The sequence below is a fragment of the Haplochromis burtoni genome, unplaced genomic scaffold (genome assembly GCF_018398535.1).
Source record: "Haplochromis burtoni strain Fernald_Lab_line unplaced genomic scaffold, NCSU_Asbu1 Contig_98, whole genome shotgun sequence".
NCBI lineage: Eukaryota > Metazoa > Chordata > Actinopteri > Cichliformes > Cichlidae > Haplochromis > Haplochromis burtoni.
The window spans coordinates 1,791,868-1,813,291 of NW_024582459.1; the positions used below are offsets into that span (position 1 = coordinate 1,791,868).

At 41.8% G+C, this 21,424-nt stretch overlaps 1 protein-coding gene and 4 non-coding genes across 10 annotated transcripts in view; 1 reads left to right on the forward strand and 4 right to left on the reverse strand.

Annotated features, from left to right (window-relative positions):
- The first annotated feature begins 3,626 nt into the window (after window positions 1–3,626).
- wnt5b (wingless-type MMTV integration site family, member 5b) overlaps window positions 3,627–21,424 on the forward strand; it is a 97,333-nt gene continuing 79,535 nt past the window's right edge. For 4 of the 6 annotated variants that reach the window (XM_005927240.2, XM_005927241.2, XM_014335156.2 and 1 more), the window contains exon 1: window positions 3,627–5,098. The gene's annotated coding sequence lies outside the window, so the exon portion shown is untranslated. The remainder of the gene's footprint in view (window positions 5,099–21,424) is intronic. The other 2 variants (XM_042222979.1, XM_042222980.1) reach the window with 1 other exon arrangement.
- trnak-cuu lies at window positions 8,240–8,312 on the reverse strand. The gene has a single exon. It is a non-coding gene; the product is annotated as a tRNA-Lys (tRNA).
- Window positions 11,248–11,320, reverse strand: trnak-cuu. Its single transcript has one exon. It is a non-coding gene; the product is annotated as a tRNA-Lys (tRNA).
- On the reverse strand, window positions 15,960–16,032 carry trnak-cuu. Its single transcript has one exon. It is a non-coding gene; the product is annotated as a tRNA-Lys (tRNA).
- On the reverse strand, window positions 17,906–17,978 carry trnak-cuu. Its single transcript has one exon. It is a non-coding gene; the product is annotated as a tRNA-Lys (tRNA).

The window sequence follows — 21,424 nt, forward strand, 5'->3', positions numbered from 1 at the left end:
TTTTTTTTTAAAATATGTAATAGTAAAGGTTCTTAAAATGTACTCTGACGTCTTGTTTTCAGAATTTTGAGTTTAAGTTTAGTGTTTTATTGGTCTACCGGGGTTGTCGGTTAAATAAAATGATTTGTGCTCCCCTTGATCTAAAAGCTGGAGCTGGTGACCTCCTCTTAGGTCTTTACTACAAAGCAATATTTAACAGGTTAGGGAGCAATCATAAGCTTAAAGTCAGATATTTCTGTGTCATGAAAGTGTTTTGAATGATTTCCAGCTATAAAGTTACAGCAAACTCTGCTCAAATTGTCACTAAAGTTTTGTTTGTTCAGCTGGTGATATGGAAAATGTCTAAGCATTTTCTTGTCTTTCAATGTTTTTAGTCATCCAGGTCAAGGTACTCGTAAGCTTGATGAAAATGGAAATTACAAACACTGCAAATAAAAACTAAAGACAGACAGGATCGAACGGACTTCACTAAACGTGGAAAGGACGTGCTCGCCAAAGAGCTCAATATCTCCACAACAGCTGCCCATAATGGATCTCATCACAGTGATAAGAAATAATAAGCTAACACAAACGGAAGCAGAGCAAATCAGAATGAAAGTCCAATAAAAGTGCAAAAGTCCAACCTCACCATTCAAGAAAAGGAGCCTATTACATCCCCAAATAAAGACCAGAGTATCACCAGACTACCAGTCAGTGGGGAGGTGCACCATAGTTACTTATGGGGTCTTATGGGAAGACCCCATAACTAACTACAACTACAGCTACAACTTAAAAGGGAACAACCTTAGTACGGCTCTTACCCTGGCAATACCACACCCTGTATATATGGACTTCCGAAGACACATCATCCGCTGACTTCACCAACAAAGTCCACAAACTTATGCTGACTCCATATAAAGCCATAGTGTCCTTTGATGTTGCCTCACTTTTCACTTGTATACCTACAACCGAAGCAGTCAGAAAAACAACTACGGTAAGGCAGGTCCTTACACAGCAGAACCAGGTTCGAGTTAATACATTGTAATGTTGCTCTTTAATTCTAACATAACTGCTGCTCTGAATCATTAAACCTACTTACTTACTGTCTCATAGCCTAGTATAGGTCAGTAATCCATGCTAAAAAAAAAAAAGTTGATGCATTCATTACCACTAAGCTGCATTATTATAATTCATTAATGTCAGGTTGTTTTAAAATTCCCTGAAAAGTCTTCAGTTAATCCAAAATGCTGCAGTGGGCATACTAACAGGGACAAGAAATAGCTTGTATTTCTCTTATACTGACCTCTCTTTATTGGACCCCTGCTAAATCTGTAATTCAATTTAAAATCTTTCTCCTGACATACAAGGTCCTAAATAATCAGTCCCATCATATCTTAAAGACCCCATAGTACTATATTACCCTAATAGAGCACTTCACTCTCACTTTCTTGCGATTCCTAGAGTTTCTAAAAGCAGAATGGGATGCGGAGCCTTCAGATATCAGGCCCCTCTGCTGTGGAACCAGCTGCCAGTTTGGATTTGTTACACAGACACCCTCTCTACTTTAAAGATTAGACTGTTTCCTCTTTGATAAACGATATAATTAACTCTCCTTTTGCTTTTCTTCAGAGAAAGTCACAGCAGATGGCCGGCCCTCCCTGAGCCCGACACTGCTGAAAGTTTCTTCCTGTTAAAAGGGAGTTTTTCCTTCCCGCCTTCAAAGTGAAATTAATTTGATTGACTGAATAGTTATATATGTGATATACATCCTGATCCAGTTTCTAATCTGTGCTCTACTATTCCAGCAGTGTAAGATACCCTTAGCAGCAGATTAGATCCAACATTTATATATTTATATATTTTTTTTATATATTTGTATAAAATTAACATTTTATTAATAAACATTAATAAACCTTCCCCCAGCCGACAATCTACACTTAAAACAGGCTGTAAATAAAAGAATCAGTGAAAATGTGGCACTCTAAACTGAAACATAACCTGCTCCCGAGCAGGTTGAGTATGAGTAACCATGGTGATTTACCTCGGTAATAAGAGAACCACTTTCCTGACACAGACAACTCTGACTTTAAGTTAAAGATTGCTCACTAACCCCTCTGGTTTCACACGTTGCTTTGGGCTATGAATCTGTTTCGAATGTTGATTAGAACCATGAGTTAGAGGGACACACACACACATCTTCTTGTAGCATGCTTTTTAGGTGGCGTATGTTAATGCCCAGCTATATAATGGACTGTTGACCTGTCGAGGGGCTATCCTAGCTTTTGCTCTGTGACATTCTGTTATCTGCTAAAATAAAAGACCTGTTTTGTCTCTGGTACATTTGACCTTGGACATCCTGGGCTCTGTAGTGGGTAGCAAGTTCTTCTGTTAACTCGTTTCACTCACCCTAATGCTAGCAGTCAGGCCGACTGGTCACATGAACGTGGTTATTACCTGAATAAGTTAACCCAGGGTTTATCAGTTTAGTTGCAAGTCCATTCAGATGAATAGGGCAGTGTTGCAGCGGCTGACTAGTCACAGACATGGATAAGTCGACTGGCAGCAGAGCGGCTGATTTTACAAAAAAAGACGGAAGTTTATACTGTTTGAAGCAGGGAGACAAGGCCGCATGAAATGCTGACCGTGTGAGTTAAGGTTATATCTGGATGTGCATGATAAAGTTTGCATTCTTATTCTTTCATCTGCAACCCCAGTGGTGTTTAATGGTCTGAGAGCAAGTAAAGAATAAGTAGAACAAAATTAAAACATGGAATTATGCGCTTGAAAAATTTGATAGAAGGTCCACCGGTATAACCCACGTTTTAGGATTATATATTGAGGCATATAGAATAATAGAGAGTTGTAAAATTGTTTGCAGGTACCAGGAGGAAAAATCAAGAAATAAAGCTGATAGTCTAAGAATTTACCCTTACCCCTACTTACCCTCTTACTAGATGTCTGACTAATCTTCCAGTAATTACGATGCAATTTTCCAGAGAACTGATTGGTCATCTCCAGACTTAACCTTCTCCAGAGCAGATTAGGTCTGCAGTATAAATGGGATAATCATGACAATGTATCCAGAGTGCCGTGCCAAAAAGTGTTTGCCTGTATTTAAACTGTTGTAAATGACTTGTTGGCCTATAATCTGTGAAGCATGTGTCAAACATATCTATCATGATTGATATCGGGTCATTTTGAGCCACAAATAACATTCCTGTAGGAGCTGCCATCAGTTTGTTAAAAGCGACTTTTGTATAACCTTTATTTATCTTCTTCTTGGGCTTCCTCCGAAGGGTGGCTGGCCTCTCCCTTCTTCTCACCCAATTAGAGATGGGTGAGAAGTTCGGGCATTCAGGAGGGGCTCGGAGTAGAGCCGCTGCTCCTCCACAGTGCCTCCTGGGCACCTCATGGGTGAGGTTTTCCGGGCATGTCCCACTGGGAGGAGGCCCCGGGGCAGACCCAGGACATGCTGGAGAGATTATATCTCTCAGCTGGCCTGGGAACGCCTTGGTGTTCTCCTGGACAAGCTGGAGGAGGTGGCTGGGGAGAAGGAGGTCTGGGCTTCTCTGCTTGGGCTGCTGCCCCCCTCAACCCAGCCCCGGATAAGCGGAGGAAAATGGATGGATGGATTTATTTACCCAGGTAAAGAGTGTAATTGAAAGGTTAAAAATATCAAATTTTTAAAGAAAGATCTGACCAAGAGGGCAGCAGAAACTGTACAAACATAACAGTTCTAGAAAAATATTTCAAGTAGCCAAAAATTGACTTTTTAATTGTATTATAAAGCAGGTATAATAACTTTTATATATAGCTGTTTGTTGATAATAATCTATTTACCGTTATAAGCAGAGACATTACACAAAGAACACACAGATAAACATCGGCACAACACCTTTTATGCTATTAAATGTATTTTCCCGTAAGATAAAGCTGGATTTGGCGTGCTGCTATGTTTTCTAGTTGTAGAAGTGCTTTCTTTATGCCTGCCTCTTAGTAAATAAAAATTATTTAAGATCGAAAATTACCAGAGTCCTGTGCCATCAAAAAATGACTTCATTAACAACCTGCGGTACTGCAAAAACTCTTGAGTCCGCTGCACAGATCGGGAGCTGATTTTCACTCAACTCTGTCGGGAGTTTGAAAAGCCGGGTGTTTTACATTGATTGATCAATCATTTTTTTATTTGAAGTGACGCTAATGTTGTGCACACAGTCTGATAAAACACAGTCCTTTAAAATTGAATCAGATAGCTGACCCAACAACAGTTTTCGCCCTATAAACTCACTGCAGTGAAGTTTATTTGTAAGAATATAGCGAGAGGGGCCAGACTCAGGGGTAAAAGCCCTGTTTTAAAGGCTATGAGTTTAATGGACTCCAAATGGAGACCCATTGGTTAAAAACACTCTCAAAGAGGCGAATCTTTCCTTCTCATTCTGTGTAAAACGACCTCATTTCCCTCTTTTACGCCTCTGTCTCCTTTTCTCCTCCGGTGGCCAGGCGGGCAGTTTTCACATAAGCGCATTTGTTGAGGAGGGAGAGAGAGCGCGCGCTCTGGGCTCTATTGTTTCATTCCACTTCTCCTTCTGTTTCTCGACGCGTAAAAACTTTGCGGAGCACCCTCCCCTCTGCTTCCCTCCTCCCCACCACCACCTTCTCCTCCTCCTCCCCTTTTCCCTGCGTGCGTAATTAGTTGGAGAGTGTTTGGAAACTTGTGATGGCCGTGAAAAAAATCTCACTTTATTTCTGACACCTGTTGCTGAGAGCACAGCTCACAGCGCAGCGAGTGCCACTCTTTTCTGTCGGGACTTCTGGATACTGTCAGTCGCAAACCTCTGTACATTCCCACAAATCAACTTTTTTCCTTTGTTCTTTTGCTCTTTCTTTACTCAAACAACGACTTTCGTGTGACATCGAGGAGTGAAAGTCAGACTGTGAAGCGTGCTGCTGTGGGATCTTCCCGAACGGGATATCTCCTTCCATTGAAAACAGCGATCTGTCTGCACTTTCCCAACCGGACAGAGAGTAACAATTTTCGGTCGTTAGCGCTTCTGATGGTGGGTGGAGAAAGTTTTCTTGGACAACCGATCAACGACGTTAATCCAGCACAACACACCAGGTAAGAGCATTCGTTTTAAATACTTTACGAGGTGATAACACAAAGTACACAATGGGAATGTTAGCGGTGGATTTGAGGCGTGTGATTTAACTTTTCAGTGATTGTGCCATGACTTCTGATAGTTTTACAGTGTCATGTTTCTTTTCTGACTTTGATCTTTGTCCCACAAGATGAAGAAACTTTAAAACTCAAACTTTGCAAGAGTGGATGTGGTTTTCAAATCATAGATCTGAACTTGAAATCTCGCCGTTCCTGCGCTCTCTGAACAGGACATCTGAAGTCAGTGTGAAAACATTTGGGACTTTGTTCCATTCGAACTTTTTGTCCCCTCGATGTTTCCGTTGTCACAGTCTACTTGCAGAATGGGCTTATTTCATTGAATTTGGCTTGCACATGACAGTGGTGAAATGCAGAGTGTGTCTGTTTCTGCGTTTGTGCGTGTGCCAACCCCGTCGGCCCAAATGAAGGCAGCCCTCTCGCTTTGCGGTGCAGACCAGAACTATTTTGGTCGAAATGTTGCACAAATGTTTCTCTCAGTTTAGAGAAATTGCTCTCCCTTCATCTGGACCAGAGGACTGGATGGCATCTAAGTCCGACGGTAACTGTGAGGGAATGTTGGTTCACCATTTCATTTTGCTGCCCAGCGTAAAACTCACTGAACCAGGAGTCTCTCCCTATTTTGCGCGAAAGTCTTGGATGTAGCAGCTGGAATGTTATTTTTTCTATTTCTTTTTTGACTGAATATCTACCTTATGATACAGTTTGTGGCCTCTGAATTTAGTGTCACAGCTGTATTTTCGAGACCAGCTGTGCAATCAGCAGGTAAAAATGCATCGAAATGGGAAACCATAGCAGACTATCCAAGTTTTCTAGCCTTTGAGAATAAAGTGGAGATGAAATGGTAAAAACAGGACACGCAACTCTCTATATTTTCGCTATGATGATTAAAAAATTATCTTTTTTGTGTCTATAAAGGGTGGATTGTTCATTAGTGAGATCTAAATGTTCCGTAGCACCATGAAAGTGTATCTAAATGTCTTGATAATATGGATTCTTGTGTCCTTATGTAGAAGTTTCTGTGTGTGTTCATGTTAATGAGACACTCACTGACCTATGCACTTTCAAGTTTTTATGGTGACTGTTGACCACTAACAGTGGGAAAAGTAAACCATTTAACATAAAGAATAGCATCTGGGTTAACCTTATTGTCTAGTTCTTCACATACACTTTCATCCCAAATTCATGGATAACTTTAATATCCATTAAGTGTTCTCTCATAATAAACTCCTTAAACTTTAGCTGTATAGTCTAGCAGTGTTATTGAGGCTGATGTGTCTTTTTCATTCCTTACAAAACAGAAATAAATTCATACTCATATTTCAGCAGAATCAATTGTGGCACATTTCTGTTTAAAGGAAAAAGAGAGAGGATAAATCCTCAAACTCTCACATGTCCACCTTTGGGGTTGTGTCACGAAGGACATCCAGCCTAAAAAAATCTGCCAAATCAGACACATCCATCCGCTGTGGCGACCCCTTGTGAATAATGGAGCAGCCAAAAGCAGTTTATTATCATTTATAAAGACAAGTTAAATTAACTGGTGACAAATGCAGCTTGGTGTTGTAACCGAGACATGTTTGCAAGAAGGTGACCTAGCAGAGGATGATGAGTTTTTTTAACCGTCTGCCTGGGATCTGAAAGCGGGCTCAGATCAGATTCATGTTCGACGATGTTATGGCTGCAGACGAGCTGAGAGAATGTCGAGGTCGTCTCTGGCAGTGACGTCTCCGGCTCACTTTGTGTTTCTCATGGTTTTAAAATCCGAAACCCACATGAAATGTGGCCCGAGCCGACAGCCGGGCTGATAAACCTTGCAAGAGGAGAGGTGGTGTGTGTGTGCATGTGTGTGCCTCTGTGTGTGTGTGTGTGTTTCAGGATAGATAGTAACATTAGATGTGTAGATAGGGGTGCTGAAAAGTGTTGCTGTCAACAAGTTTGCCATTAGAGAGAGATAATCTCTCTTCCTCCGCCCTCCCGTCTCAGTCAACTTCTGTTCTTTCTCTTCCATCCCCCTCACTGTTTCACTCAGGACCTTCATTTTCACGTGCCTCATCTATTCTTACTTTTCTTCATGTTCTCAACTTGGGTTTGGTTTGGGTTTGGTGAGCAGTGAACCAGACTTTTAGACTCACCCGATTTTATGCAACAGTAACATGTGGAAACTGTGGAGCAGTTAAAATATACTTGGGTGCCAGCAAATCTGTATTCTGAACATCTTCTCATTCATTTACCTCTCTCCGCCTGTCTGCCCTCTAACTGGTGAGAAAGACCTTTTCTTTAACTGAAGCGCCTCTTGAGTGTCTCATCCCCTGGGACTCGGTAATTAGGGAAGGGGAGTAAGTGAGTATGTGTATTTGTCTCCGCACTAGACATTTGAGAAGATGGCTTGTCTGCAAGCACAAATGGGTCCTCAAGGTCATTCAAGAAGGTCTGTGTGTGTTTGTGTGTGTCCCACGTGCTCAGAAGCAGTAGATTTGGGAATGAGTAATAGGAATTGGGAATATTTCATTAAAGTGGCTGTTCAAACATGTGATTCATGTAAAGTGAAAATAATCAAATTTAAGTTTTTGAATGGATTGTCTGCACTCAGTGTGTTACGTGACACATGTGTGTGTATTTCAGCCTTCCAGGAGCACTAATGACTAAGTTGGACTCTCTCTCACACACAGATGGTGGTCAGTTTGAAGAGGATGGCCTCTTCGGCTCTCTAGCTGAAGAGCTGCTGTTTTAAACTCTTATTTCTGATTGGCTGTATTGAATCTTTGGAATTCTTCTCAGTGTGTAACCCTCCAGTCCTCCCCTGATGTATTTTTGATTTCAGTGAAGAGGTTTGCAACTTACTCTTTTAAAATTTAAAAACGAATTGTGTCGCGAACCGAGTGACACATTTTTTTTTTAACAAAGTTGCTTTGTATTGTAAAATAAATGCCCTATAAAATATTAGCAAAAACTATTTTGTCATCCGAAAATTCCTCATTTATGAGAGGTGTGAAATGCAGATTAGCATGATTTGCCACATTAGCTGTGTGCACATGATCTCACGGAAGTACATGTTTTTCCATTGACTTGAGAAAAATCTTGCGCCCAACGTGGGGCTCGAACCCACGACCCTGAGATTAAGAGTCTCATGCTCTACCGACTGAGCTAGCCGGGCTGCATGCATGATGCACAAACATGCTGTAACTGATTGTAATATGACATTACAGTGATATTATTCACGAGCACATCGCATGATATCGGTCATGCGATGTGCTCAGGTATGGTTTAAAAAAAAAAATCAATAAGCATAAAAGACGCGCAACTTCTAGGTCTGTTTAGTGAAGCCTACATTCTGTTTATTGGACACCAGGGGGCGACTCTTGTGCTTGCAAAAAGACCATTGAAAAACAGCCATTTATCTGTGACCTCAGTGAGTAATTTCCTGATGTCTTTGCGCCCTCAGGCACTAGTTTCAGGTCATATCGTGCAGAAAATTCAAATGGTGACGGTGAGAAAACTTTAAAAACAGGACAGGAGGACCTTACAGTGGCTACATGCATCGTTTGCACTGCGGTACAGTGTTTTAAAAATTACTTATTAATGCTGTAGTTTTTAATAAGGCTGATGCTCCAAAAAGTTCTGTACTACAAGGTGAAGGCAGTGCGTGTGTGTGTGTTTGGCCCTTCTGAGTCGGCGGTTCAGGATATGACATGATGTCATTCGGGGCAACAGGGTGGAGTGAGATGGGGTTAGAGCTTGGCTCAGATCCCGACTCCAGCAGCCCTAAAAATGTGTCTGACCAGCAAGTATGTGACTGGCCCCGCTTGTCTGTGCGCTCGTACGTGTGTGAGCATGTCAGCCTCAGTGTGTCAGCGTGTGCGGATGTGTATGGTCAGTGGTCAGCAGCTGTATGCTAGCTGTGTCCTACACTAATAGTAAAAGTGGTTTATTGGGCACTTGACAGGGCCTGAAACCATTTTATAAATCCGGCGGCTGGTACAACGGAGAGAGACGCACACCATGCCGCCACAAGACACACAACACCAGAGGAGCTGCAGCTACTGAGCACTGTTGTGTCTTAACTAACTAGGAAAAGGAGAAAATCTCTCTCCTCACCATAGATTCACATGCTTTCAACCCATGACAATAGAATTTATGATGAGCCAACTATGAGTATAGACTATAACTCTTAGTATTAATTATCAGTTTATTTCACTTTTGAAGAGACTTCAACTTGCGGTCGAAAAATGAAAGCAACTCAGATGTGGCACAAACTGCAGTTCCTCTTATAGCCACTTGAGGCAGGCTCCAAAAGTGAGCCAATGCCCATAAACTCAACAGTTAACATGAACACCTTGTGAAAATAGCATGTTTACAGCCTAGTACAAAGAATTAGCTAATTCCCCCCTTCATAATAACCGTGTGATTTGTTTAAAATTCACCTATTTCGATGATGCAGCTTAAAATCAGGGCGTGGGTGCTTTGATCGATTGATGTACTGTTACAAGCAGCTGTAGCGGACGGCTGTCTGCTAACTGTCACCTTTTGCTGGGTTGTGTGTAAATGTTTGCTTCAGTTTCGGTTGGTGAAACTAGTATTTACAAAACCAACAAGGCCAAAATGTTAACATGAAACCTTCAAAATGTAGAAACCATGGAGCCTCATCTCATTTAGAAGCCTTTCATTAAAATCCTCTATCATCAAAAGTATCATTTGTCAGTGTTGTGGTGCATAGTGTGTAAAAGTTGCCAACACTGTGCTGACTCAATAACTGCAGAGCTCCAAACCTCCTCTGGCACTAACATCAGCGCAAAACAGTGCGCTCGTAACTTCATGATGTGGGTTTCTGTGGCTGAACACCTCCTGCAAGTGTAATGTACATGAGCACTTCTTTCTGTACGGCATTTCATCATATCGACAATGTTTTATGTAATTATCTGGTAGGTGTTCATATTGTAATATTGTTCTTTGGGACACTCAAATGTCTAAGTCCGGTTGATGATGTTTAATGCCTGTGTATGGTTGTCGTGACTGGTTGCTGTACTGGAAACGGAAAACCAGAAGTTGTCTCCTTTATCTTCACTTTAAATTGACCAATTTCACCTTCATATATTTGTAGTTTTTTCATATCCAAATTAAATGTACAAAAGTTTAAACTGACTGTGAAACTGTGTATTTTATAGTTCTGTTTAACTGAGAATTATCAGTGTTAGTTTACTTGAAAATACATCAAGACATCAGTGTTGGAAACATTACCCTGCCCTCAGTTTGGAACATGTGACCTGCAGTCTGCACACCTGAGAAAGTTTCTTGAAATAAAACTGTGTTACCGCACATACAGTAAATCTAAACAACAAAATTTTCATTTTCCCTTCTCCTCAGTTGCCCTGATCCAGCACTGATAAAACTATCAGCAACACACCTGCACTGAGGTTGAAAGCCAGTCACACACATATGCGCAGGATATAGACAATACACAAACAAAAACTCAAACAAGCATTTTATTTAGCACATGCTCACTACAGTAGGTCTGTTCTCATTTCGTTTTAACTCTGTCCCGCTTTCCTAGTTTCCTCTTTGTTTGTTCTCTTCGTCTCATTGTGCCTCGGTACTACTTTGACTGAATAGTGATTCAGTACTATTTTGGCTGAAACCCTAATGAAGGCGTTTTCTATTATTGTCAAAAAATGTACAACCAAGATTAAGACTGTCACACTCATGAGGCAGAGCAGTTTCCCTATTCCCATTTTTAATTAAAAAAATATGTCAATATACTGTTAAAAAAATGTCCGTCAGCATGTGTGGATAGTGATAGGACTGAGCATTAACCATAGGACTCTATCCAAGACCAGTTTGACATAGTAATAGTTGTTTGAACTCTTTCACCTCTTAATTGATTTATATTAACTTTTGCTTATAAAAGGGCATTGCAGTTAGTTCTGCTCTTTATTATTATGGCAGTCTTCTACTGTAATACATCATTACTGCTGGACTCGGTGTACGGAGAAGTGCTCTGCATTCTTAGAACCAAATGTCTGTTGTGCGGACGGCCCATCATTCTCACTTAATACTGTTTTTCAGTTATTTGAAGTCTACTCTAAAAACAATCGCGCCCAACGTGGGGCTCGAACCCACGACCCTGAGATTAAGAGTCTCATGCTCTACCGACTGAGCTAGCCGGGCTGTAGCTCCAGCTAATAGTAGGGAGTAGGGAGTTTTTCCTTGCCGCTGTCACCAAAGTGCTTGCTCTTAGGGAGTCATCTGATTGTTGTCATTTTCTCTGTATTATTGTAGGGTCTTTACCTTACATAAAATGACCTTACATTACAATATAAAGCCCCCGGGGTCTGTTGTTTTTGTGATTTGGTGCTAGATCATTAAAACTGAATTGAATAGAAGGATAGCAGCAAGAGTGATAGTGAAGAAAATGCTTTGTCAAGAGACTACATGCCACCGATTGGTTAGTCAGTGGCGTCACTCGATGAGTCATAAGAGATGCTCCTTCACAAAAGTCAAAACCACCATTTTTGAAGCACAGCAATGGCAAAATGGCCACATAAAAACAAGCACCATGGTCCCTAAGTCTGACAAAAAGCCGCAGGAATACCATCGTTGCGACGTCTTCCATTGTTGTGTGTCTGTGGCATACATATGACATCACTTTTGGCCACGGCGCTAAAACCATGCACATCAGGTGGTACCCAATTGAATGGAAAAAGTTTGAAACTAAGTGAAAGCACTAGTGGAAAAGGCCTATTAGTTAGAGGGTTAGATGGCGTGGACATGTGCAGGGGGTGTTGTGTTCTAAAATCTTGCGCCCAACTTGGGGCTCGAACCCACGACCCTTGTTGTTGTTGTTTAATGATAAGTTTTGTTTGACCAGTTTCTGAAAAGGTATAAATCGCCCTGTCCTTAATCGGCTTGGAACTTTTAATTCTGATGGAAGTGTTTAATAAACTCTCTTAGAAGAAACTTGCTTAGAGGTTTGATATGCCCCTTGTTGTGTCATTAAGATGTTTAAAAAATCAAGTTTTTCACACTGATCTATTTTTTTGGCCACGTTACCTTAGATGACCGGACACAGTTCGTGTGTGTGTGTGTGTCTGGTGCGTCGCTTGTTTGTTGACCCTTTTTGGTCATCTCACTCTGGCTGCTGTCAGCCTGTCAAAATACGGCAATGAATGCATCTGTTCACATCAGCAGGGTTTTCCTTTGCACACACACACAAACACGCACACCCCCCAACTTGACTCCCATTTGGAGGATGCGAGCTGGTTTACAGCAAATGCAAAACATTTTCATAAAATTGATAATGAGCACTGTTTCTGATGGATGTAAAGGGAGATGGATGAAAGAAAGGGCAGAGGAAAGCACAAGTCCAGATGAAGAGAAAGAAAGAGTGATGGTAATGAGTGAGGTTTAGTCAGTCAGATGAGAGGAAACTCTGCCTCTTACTGGTGAAGATCTGCTACTGCAGCACATCAAAGGAAACATGAAGGGAATAAAAACCAGAACACAAGAGTGTTGTATGACTTAATAATTGCAGCGCTGTGTTTTATGCATCACGGATTTGGATCACTTTGCAGTCACTGCGGTTTTCTTTGTGCTTTGCAGAATTGTAAAAAATATATAAACCGGGTGGAATAAAGAAAGTCAGCTAGAGAAATGGCAACAGATGAATTCAAATGATCCCTTCACCATCGTCGGGTTTCGCTTGTTTGTGAGTCTTACCGCATAATAAAACGCCGGCGTATGATCCACAAAGTCTCACAACAGTGAGTTTCAAGCTCTTACAACTAGAAAGGCTCCTCACTCTCCGTGTATGTAGGTGTTTTTTGAATTCTTGCTATTTTTCATCTTGTCTTTTGATTTTCTGTTTTATGCAAAAAATCATCCTTTATTTTTTGGTCTCTTTTCACTCTGTTGTGTATTTTCTTCCGTGTGTGTGTGTGTTGGAGGAGTGGTTACAATATAATGAGATTCCCAGTGCCCAGGTGTTCTTTCTAGATAATTACTGAGTGTGTTTTTCTGTAGCCAATCTCTGAACTGAGGCAATACCAAATCTGTCAACACACCCACACACACTCATGGGACGAAGGCGAGGGGCGGGGGATTAAATCAGAAATTTATTCCCACTATCTTGTTTCTGATGGCAAAACAAAAAAGAAAAAAAGAAAAAAGAAAGAAATGTCATTTTAGTCATGAATCTTTGTTTTGTTCCCTCTTTCTACCTTTTTCTTCAAGAATTCCTTTATTTTCTTTTTTCCCAGTCTCTCTCCTCTGAGCATCCTCCTTGTGTTTATCGTACACTCTTGCCTGCAGTGTGTGTGTGTGTGTGTGTGTGTGCGCAGAAGGATCAACAAAACATTAGTGCATTGTCTGGTGGGAGGGGGAAAAATCACAGAGCGAGCACACGACATTGATTTACACACAAATACGTGCGCAATTTTTGTTTTTCAAAAACACATCCATCACTGATTGGCTGAAGTGATTTATTAGGAAGTGATTGTTGCTGAGGTTTTGTAGACTGGACAGACAGGAGCAGAGCACTGCATTGCGTTATAAAAAAAAAAAAAAGAAAAAGAAAGAGGACACTGACTCTTTGCCAAATGAGCTTTCTGGATAACGAGGAGACTGTTTCACCTATGTTTGTCCACTTTCTTTGAGGTTTTATGACTCCGGGCTGCTTTATACCCCGCACTGAACATCAACAGAGGCCAGGGCCTGCAGTTAATTGAGTAAATTGTTCACCAACATCATTTCACAATGCTAAAATTGAAACACTGTCACTGTTTAATCCATTTCTTTAATGAGATTGTTAATGAAAAGAGAAAAAAAAAGAGTTTGAATTATCCTTTAAACGAAAATCAAGACAAAGCAATCTCTGCAAAAGACAATTTAGTGACTGTACTTTGGAGTGCATTAACAAACTGCAGTGAAACAGTAACGATATCCTAGCACTGCTTCATAAAGCTGTTGGCAGTGGCTGTTTTGGGCAGCAGCTCACAAACCTTTTTAAACCCTGCTAATCTTCGGGCATAAAGGGTTAAAACACTTAGCCCCTGAATTTTTTTTTATCCTGCATATTTTAACACATCCGGCAGCATATATTTCACATCAGCGTCTGCCACTGCTGAGCTGCCGCATTGTCTGTCAGGCGCACATGCTGCCTGAATCGAGATCAGAATTGTGTTTGTCATCACCTTCAGTTAATGTTCAGGGGTCCGTCGTGTCGTGGTGCAGTGACAGCAGGACCTCGGCTTAAAAAATGCCTTTATATGAAGCAGCCTCTTGCTAAACGGTCATTCATCACGTTTTACACTGTCACAAGTTGCTTTCTTGTCTGTAACATCTGAAGTTTATCACAATTTTATGGCGCTGTTTCGCTTTATAATTGTTTTTTATGTGGCTTTACGAGCCACAGCTGCCATAAATCACAACGCTCTAAAGCTACAGCACTCAAATGTTCACCGTCAGAGGACTTTCTGCTGGTTTACAGAGGCTGAAGTTTTCAAACGAGCTGCTGCTGCAGTAACGGTGAACGCAGACAGAGGGCACTGCATCACTGGGGCTCCTCTCTGAGATACTGGACACCTAACAGAGCAGAAGAGAGGCAGGCTCGGGCAGGGGTGAGAGGTTAAAGGGGGAGATGAAAGGATACAGCAGGAGGAAAACTGAGGGAGATAGGAATGCGAGGACAGGAGATGGAGGAGATAATCAGTGCTACGAAGAGATGGCAGTTGAAGGCGACATTTAAGTGCTGGTGTGAATCCTCCCCCACTCGCTTGCCCATCATCCTCGGTGGATTTCTTTTTTGTCCTGGTCACTTTGATCAAATAAAAATCGCAAATCGCAGCTATTCTTCCTACAACCTTTCTTTACTACATCTTCCTCTCTTTCACTCTACCACTGCCTGACCAGTATCCTCCTCCCCTTCTTCATTCCCATCATGCGTGGTTGGGTCCAGGCCATTTGCTTCCACTCCAGCAGGGCCGTACCATTAGTGACCAGCAGGGGAATTGCATTTCTCTGCATGCAGCTGGTTACAGGTGTGGTGATGCTCTCTCTGTCATTCAGTCTCTCGCCATTAGCATCAATTTAAGTGCAGTCGCCCGTACAGAATGCACATCAAACAGGAAATAAGATCAGTCAAGTTTAAGGAGCCCAAAACAAAGGTAGAAGGTGTTTCTGGCCGATGTTCAGCCTGTAAGTTTGGTTACTGTTTATCAAAGCCTTTCCTTATTATGTAATGTCACTATGGACATTTAAATCTGATGTAGTGTAGTCATCAGGAGCGCTACATTTACAATCAAACATCAAAACAATTAAATTATTGGTTATATCTGTAAAAGGGAGGTTAAACACAGAGGTCCAGAGCCCTTGGATGAAACAAAAAATTTCCTTCTCTCATATGATTTCTTTTTTACTTCATCCACCTGTGGTCTGCCTGCCAGTTCCTCTGAATTGTCTTCAAATTTTCATGGTCCTGTTTTTTAAAATCTCATGAGTTATGGCTTGTTTTGATTTTGTTGTTGTTCTATTGAACTACAAACATTGGAAAAAACAAACAAACCACATATTCAGTACGAAAAGCGAAGACTGGCTGCAGTGAACCCTTTCTATTGTTTTTAACACTGAATTTCACTTCAGCTCTACTTAACTCTTCTCTGACAGAAAGGGCTCACAGACTGGTGGTGCCACGCCTTTCTCTGCAGGTAGATTGGCCATCTTGGATGACAAAGGGCTTTTATGAGAATGTAAGGGAAAGAGGGATAAAGAGCGATGACAGTGAGCTCTAACTTTTTTGGGCTTAAAATAGCTCCGCCCAACGTGGGGCTCGAACCCACGACCCTGAGATTAAGAGTCTCATGCTCTACCGACTGAGCTAGCCGGGCTGTGTGCTTGATCTGTGTCTGAACATGAACATAGACAACTAAACTGGAGCAGTTACAAATTCAATCGCCTTTTATCCCCAGTGTTTCTCTGTCTCTATCATTGCAGTTTTTTGCTCCTTGTCTTCCCTCCTGTTTTCTTCACAGTTTCCGCCTTTGCATTGTTTTCCCCACCTACTCATAGCTCATCCCTAATCAGAGAGATCCCCTGCTGTGCTGTCCACTCTGTGAGTTTCTGTGTTTTTCCAGTGTGGATTCTTTGTTTTTCCCTCTTTCTTCCTTTATGTGTTTTGGGAAATTTCTTCAGCCACAATAAAGGTTTGCTTTTGTTCAGTATTCAGTCTCCCCTTGTCCTCCATTTGGGTCCTCCGCAGCACATCCTGACAGAATGCCCATTATCAGTTGTTATCAGTCCCGTACACATTGCCAGCTCAGTTGGAACAGCAGTGCTTATGTAGGAGATGGTAAATGTTGTAAGCCTGCTTGCATGCTTCACGTGGTAAAGGCATTTATTTTAACACTAAAAGCCGCTATTTCTTCATCTTAATAGCATCTGAAAACAAAAGTAAACAACTTAATGTGATAAAATATAATGTGAATAAAATGGATCTTGAACCAATGTGTGATTGTCCAGCGTCCAAAAATTAGAATTGTGTTGCTATTTTAACCTGGAAGTACCTATTTTATCCACAGAACAACCACCGCTGAATGAGGTGATAACTACTTATTTGCAAGTGGAGGAGCCATCTACAGACTATATGAATGGGACTGATAGCAGCTGATAGCAACTGGTTATTCAGCACGCTGATAACATTCCAAATGTGTGCAATAGAAGTTAAATTAACAGCACTGCATGTTTCCCCCACTTTAATTTGGTAGCAGTTATTTCAGCCCACTCTCATTGGCAGAGCATGAAATACTGCAGTGTTGTCAGAGTTGCTGGAGTCTCACAAATACCTAAAAGGTGTTGGGATCCAAACCTAACAAGCAAGTAAAAGCAGAAGTAGAAGGTAAGTAAAAAAGTCAAACTTCATGTCTAGCAGGAGTTTGTTAAAGTAGAAAACCCAGAAATGGTAAATGCTGGATTGAAATTGACAGTCTGATGGGTTTAGGGCATGGCCTCAAGAGGATTTTTTTGTATATCTCAGGATGTTACATGTGTGTACCAAATGTCATATATCGGCATCAAACACAGGAGTTGGTTTCCTCCATAGCAATTTGCCCATTTTGCCCCCCCCCATGTATGAAATCCATAAAACCTGTACATTTTCTGTATATTTTCCTGATACGTGTGTAAAATCTCCTGACTTTTCCTTTTATAGACAATATGAAATTGAGCAGTAATTCTTTTTGGTATCTGTACAATCGTTGCCTGCCTGTTGGAGGGTTCCAGGGCTACCCTTTGTCACCAATTCTGTTCATAATCTTTACATTTCTAGGCAAAGCCAAAGGTGGCAGAAACCTCAGGATTTTATCTCTGCTCTTTGCAGATGATGTGGTTCTGTTGGCTTCATCACAAACCCACACCTATGGTTACACGGTCGGGAGTGAGAGACAGAACAAAATCTCAGATACAAGTGGCAGAAATAAGCTTTCCCCAAAGGGTGGCTGCCCTCTCCCTTAGAGACAGGGTGAGGACTAATCGGCCTCTATATCTCCACATTGATAGGAACCAACTGATGAAAGCGTTAGTGCCGCCCCCACAGCATCAAAATGAGAAGAGGCAAAGCTGAGATAGCTTGGACATGATCGGCTAGTGATATATTAGCAAAGGGCATTAATGCCAATGACAGGGGGTTGTTGTGAGGATACAAGGGATGGGGGCTGATAGTGGTGATATGGTCCAACTCAAATTAATTTTGTTCTAAAACAGATGCGCCCAACGTGGGGCTCGAACCCACGACCCTGAGATTAAGAGTCTCATGCTCTACCGACTGAGCTAGCCGGGCTGTACAAGGTGCAACTCTAGGTAGTTCAGGCCTCAGACCGGGATGTCTCCGGGGGCTTCTAGGGTAAGGTGTTCCTGGCATGCCCTTCTGGGGAGCAGGTCTTGGGGCAGACCCAGGACACGATGGTGAGATTATATCTCTAAGCTATTTTGGGAACCCCTTGGTGTTTCCCTGGACAAGCTGGAGGAGGTGGCTGGGGAGAGGGAGGTCTGGGCTTCTCTGCTTAGGCTGCTAGCCTCCCAGTATGGACTTCATATCTCTTTAAAAGTGGACCATCCTTTCTAGGTGTGCAACATTGCGGTAGCAAGTGCATCATGGCCGCATCTGACAGAACAGCAGCATGTGACTACTTGGGATCGGAATATTTTGCTCATTTATGAGTTTTTTTCAAGTAATAGTCACTCCAAAAAATTTGACAATACCCACAAACTGTAATTGCAGCAGTTCTGAGACAGTTAACGGAATCGCCTCGCTTACATCACTAGATTTTCTTGGTGTTTGCTGAATTTGCTGAAGAAATCAAAGTATTTCTGACTAAATTAACCAATTAACAAAAAAAGACTGTAGATACAAATTTGAGATGTGTTGTAATAAATGCAGAGTGATTCTTTTTAAATATAGTTAAAAATTTTACTGTCGTTTGAAAAACACACACACACACACTCACATTTTTCTGTTGAACACACGCCGAGTGCTGCACAGTAAACTCCAGCTAGCAAAGTGTGACTCATCAAAAATCATTTCTTCTTTCTCTGTCGTTGCCTCTTTTTTCTCTGCCTGTCAACAACTCCCCTCCTCCTTTCTTTTCAATCTTTCTTCCCTATCCACTTTCTCTGTCCCACCCCTCCCCCTATCCACATCATTCGATACATACAAACGCACACATGCGCACCCCTCCAGCTCTCCTTCAGTCCTGCCTAACTATTCTGTGGGCACGGTGCCCAGGAAGCAGCACGAGCAGGGCAGAGAGCTCCGGGCTGAGCCCCGCAGCCACACTGGCACCCTGTAAGCCTAGAAAGCAATAGGAGCAGAGAATGTGTAAAGCAGAAGCATTGCGAGAAAAGAGACGCAAGGAGCGGATTTTAAAGGAGGAGAGGGTGAAAAAGGGGTAGAAAAGTAGAAGTGCAGAATCGGGCTGAGAAAGGATAAAGAGATAAGAGGATGCAATAGCAGGGGAGACATGCAACAGAGGAGAGGATTAGAGATGGGGAAGACAAAAGGAGATTAGAAAAACAGATAGATCAATAGACAGAGAGACACAGAGAGAGGAGGAGGAAAGATGCAGGGAGGGAGAATGTGTGAAGCAAGAGAGAAAAAAGAGAGCCGGGCAGACAGCCAGCACTCCCAGGAGAGATAGGTCAGAGCAACGGACATGTCTCCAGAGACTATGTGTGTGTGTGAGTGTGTGTGTGGTTTGTGTGAAAGACAGTGGCAAGAGATGGAGGGAGGAGGAGAGAAGAATGCAGAAGAGGAGGAAGAGGAGAGCAGCGGAGCGCATAGAGAAAGAGTGGGGGACTTGTATAAGATACTGTAGTGAATGTCTGAAATGCGACCTTGGAAATCTATATCTTTGCATTTGTGTCTGTGAGTTACAACTCGTTGCTGGCACTAGATCTCTAGTTACTGCTGGGTATTATTAGACAAGGGAAGCTATCTGAAGCACAGATTTTGCATACATTAGTACATTTTAACACATGTGTTTATTGATTGATTGATTGACCTGTCGTTTGCATATCACAGTGCATTTGAGTCTGATGCTAGACGCTGGGCTGTACCACCCTGTAGTTTGCCTGTGAACGAGAAAATAAAGCACCCTGATCCACGTCTGGGTCGAAGCACAATATTTGAGTTGCAATATGAGAGAAGCTTCAAAATTTTAATTCATGTGTGTGACACAGAGAGACGGTTAGGGATGCTCAAGCTCATCTTTCTCGACCAGTTTGGGGGGAAAAGGCAATAGTTATATGAAACTGTAGAAAAAGGGAACAGAGGAGAGAGGCTCAGTGCATCATGGGAGCGCCCACAGCAACCCTGGACAACTCAAATCTAATGGAAAAATAATAAATCAGTGACCACAGCCAAAGGGATTCAAACTGAATTTTGGCAAATGTGTTTGCTGCAAGCAGCCTGCTCAAATGTGATTGGTCAGTAGTTCTCTTAGTAGTAGGATTTATTAATAAGATAATAGGTTACTCAAAAAAAAAGAAAGGAGGCATCCCACCTGATGTGCTGAGTTGCTAACGTTGCACCCAGGTACAGATACAGATGCAAAAGGACCCCTTCTGTGTGTCTGGTATGCCAGTGGCTTTAGCTTATTAATTACACAGGCAGGTTTTTAAACGTTTTAACTACCAATAAGCACAATATCCAATATCACCAGATAAAGAATTATTATGTATGTATAAGTTGTCAACTACGCACAAAGTATCAGTATGAATGTTTTTAATGTCTAAAGATTGTGTATGCATGCAAGGCCAGTCCAGGTCATAGAATGTGCTGTATGTGTCAATAACAGTGAAGGCCGTGGGATTACATGACCTTGAATTCCACATGTATCTTACACACACACACACACACACACACACACACACACACACACACACAGTGTCAAACACAAAGCCCCATGAAATCCTCAAACTCCTAGGGGTCTTTATGAGGCTCTTGCTTTGGTCACGGAAGGACAGGAGGAAATAAGCTGATGGTCTGTGGTTTTAAAAAGAGCAAATATATCTTCAGCACAATACATTTACATGCTGCTATTATTGCTTGTTTCAAATAATATCCAAATTTCTGTCTGAATAACAGCCAAAGGGAAGTGTGATTATTAAAAGTGTGTTTCCGGACACGTATCGAGAGAAAGTCTGCGTACATGAAAAGGAATAATAGAAGAAAGGTATTAATGAATCTGAAAAAGACTGGACATGTGTTTTGTAGACTCGCGTATTTACATTATCGTGGTTTTTTTTTTCCAGCAATTTTCAAACTGAGATTCGGCCTTAGAGTGAGCTGCCCTTTACTTCCTTTAGTTTCTGTAACTTTCAGGGGAAATGGGGTAAACACTGGCTCCTGCCACCCACCATGCTAATAGACCTTTTTTCCTAGCAGTCATTTTGACATGTAAACACAGGTGATACTAATGATGCTAACTGAGGCTCTGCACCTAACGAACAGAACCTTCATTAATGTCATTGGCAACACCTGTGTTTTCATGTTACTTTATGTCAAAGTCTAGATGAGCTTTCCTAATTACAGCAATGTCCAGTGTGGCTGCGTCAGACATTTGCATTTGCACCTGCACCTCTGTCGGGAAAGTCCTGGAAAGTTTAGGCCTGCAGTGCGCGCGTGTGTGTGTGAAATTAGCTTACGATTACGACTACTAATATATGAAAATCATGAAGTTTTTGTAAAAATTTGTATATGTATTTTTAGAAGATCAGCCTAAGAGA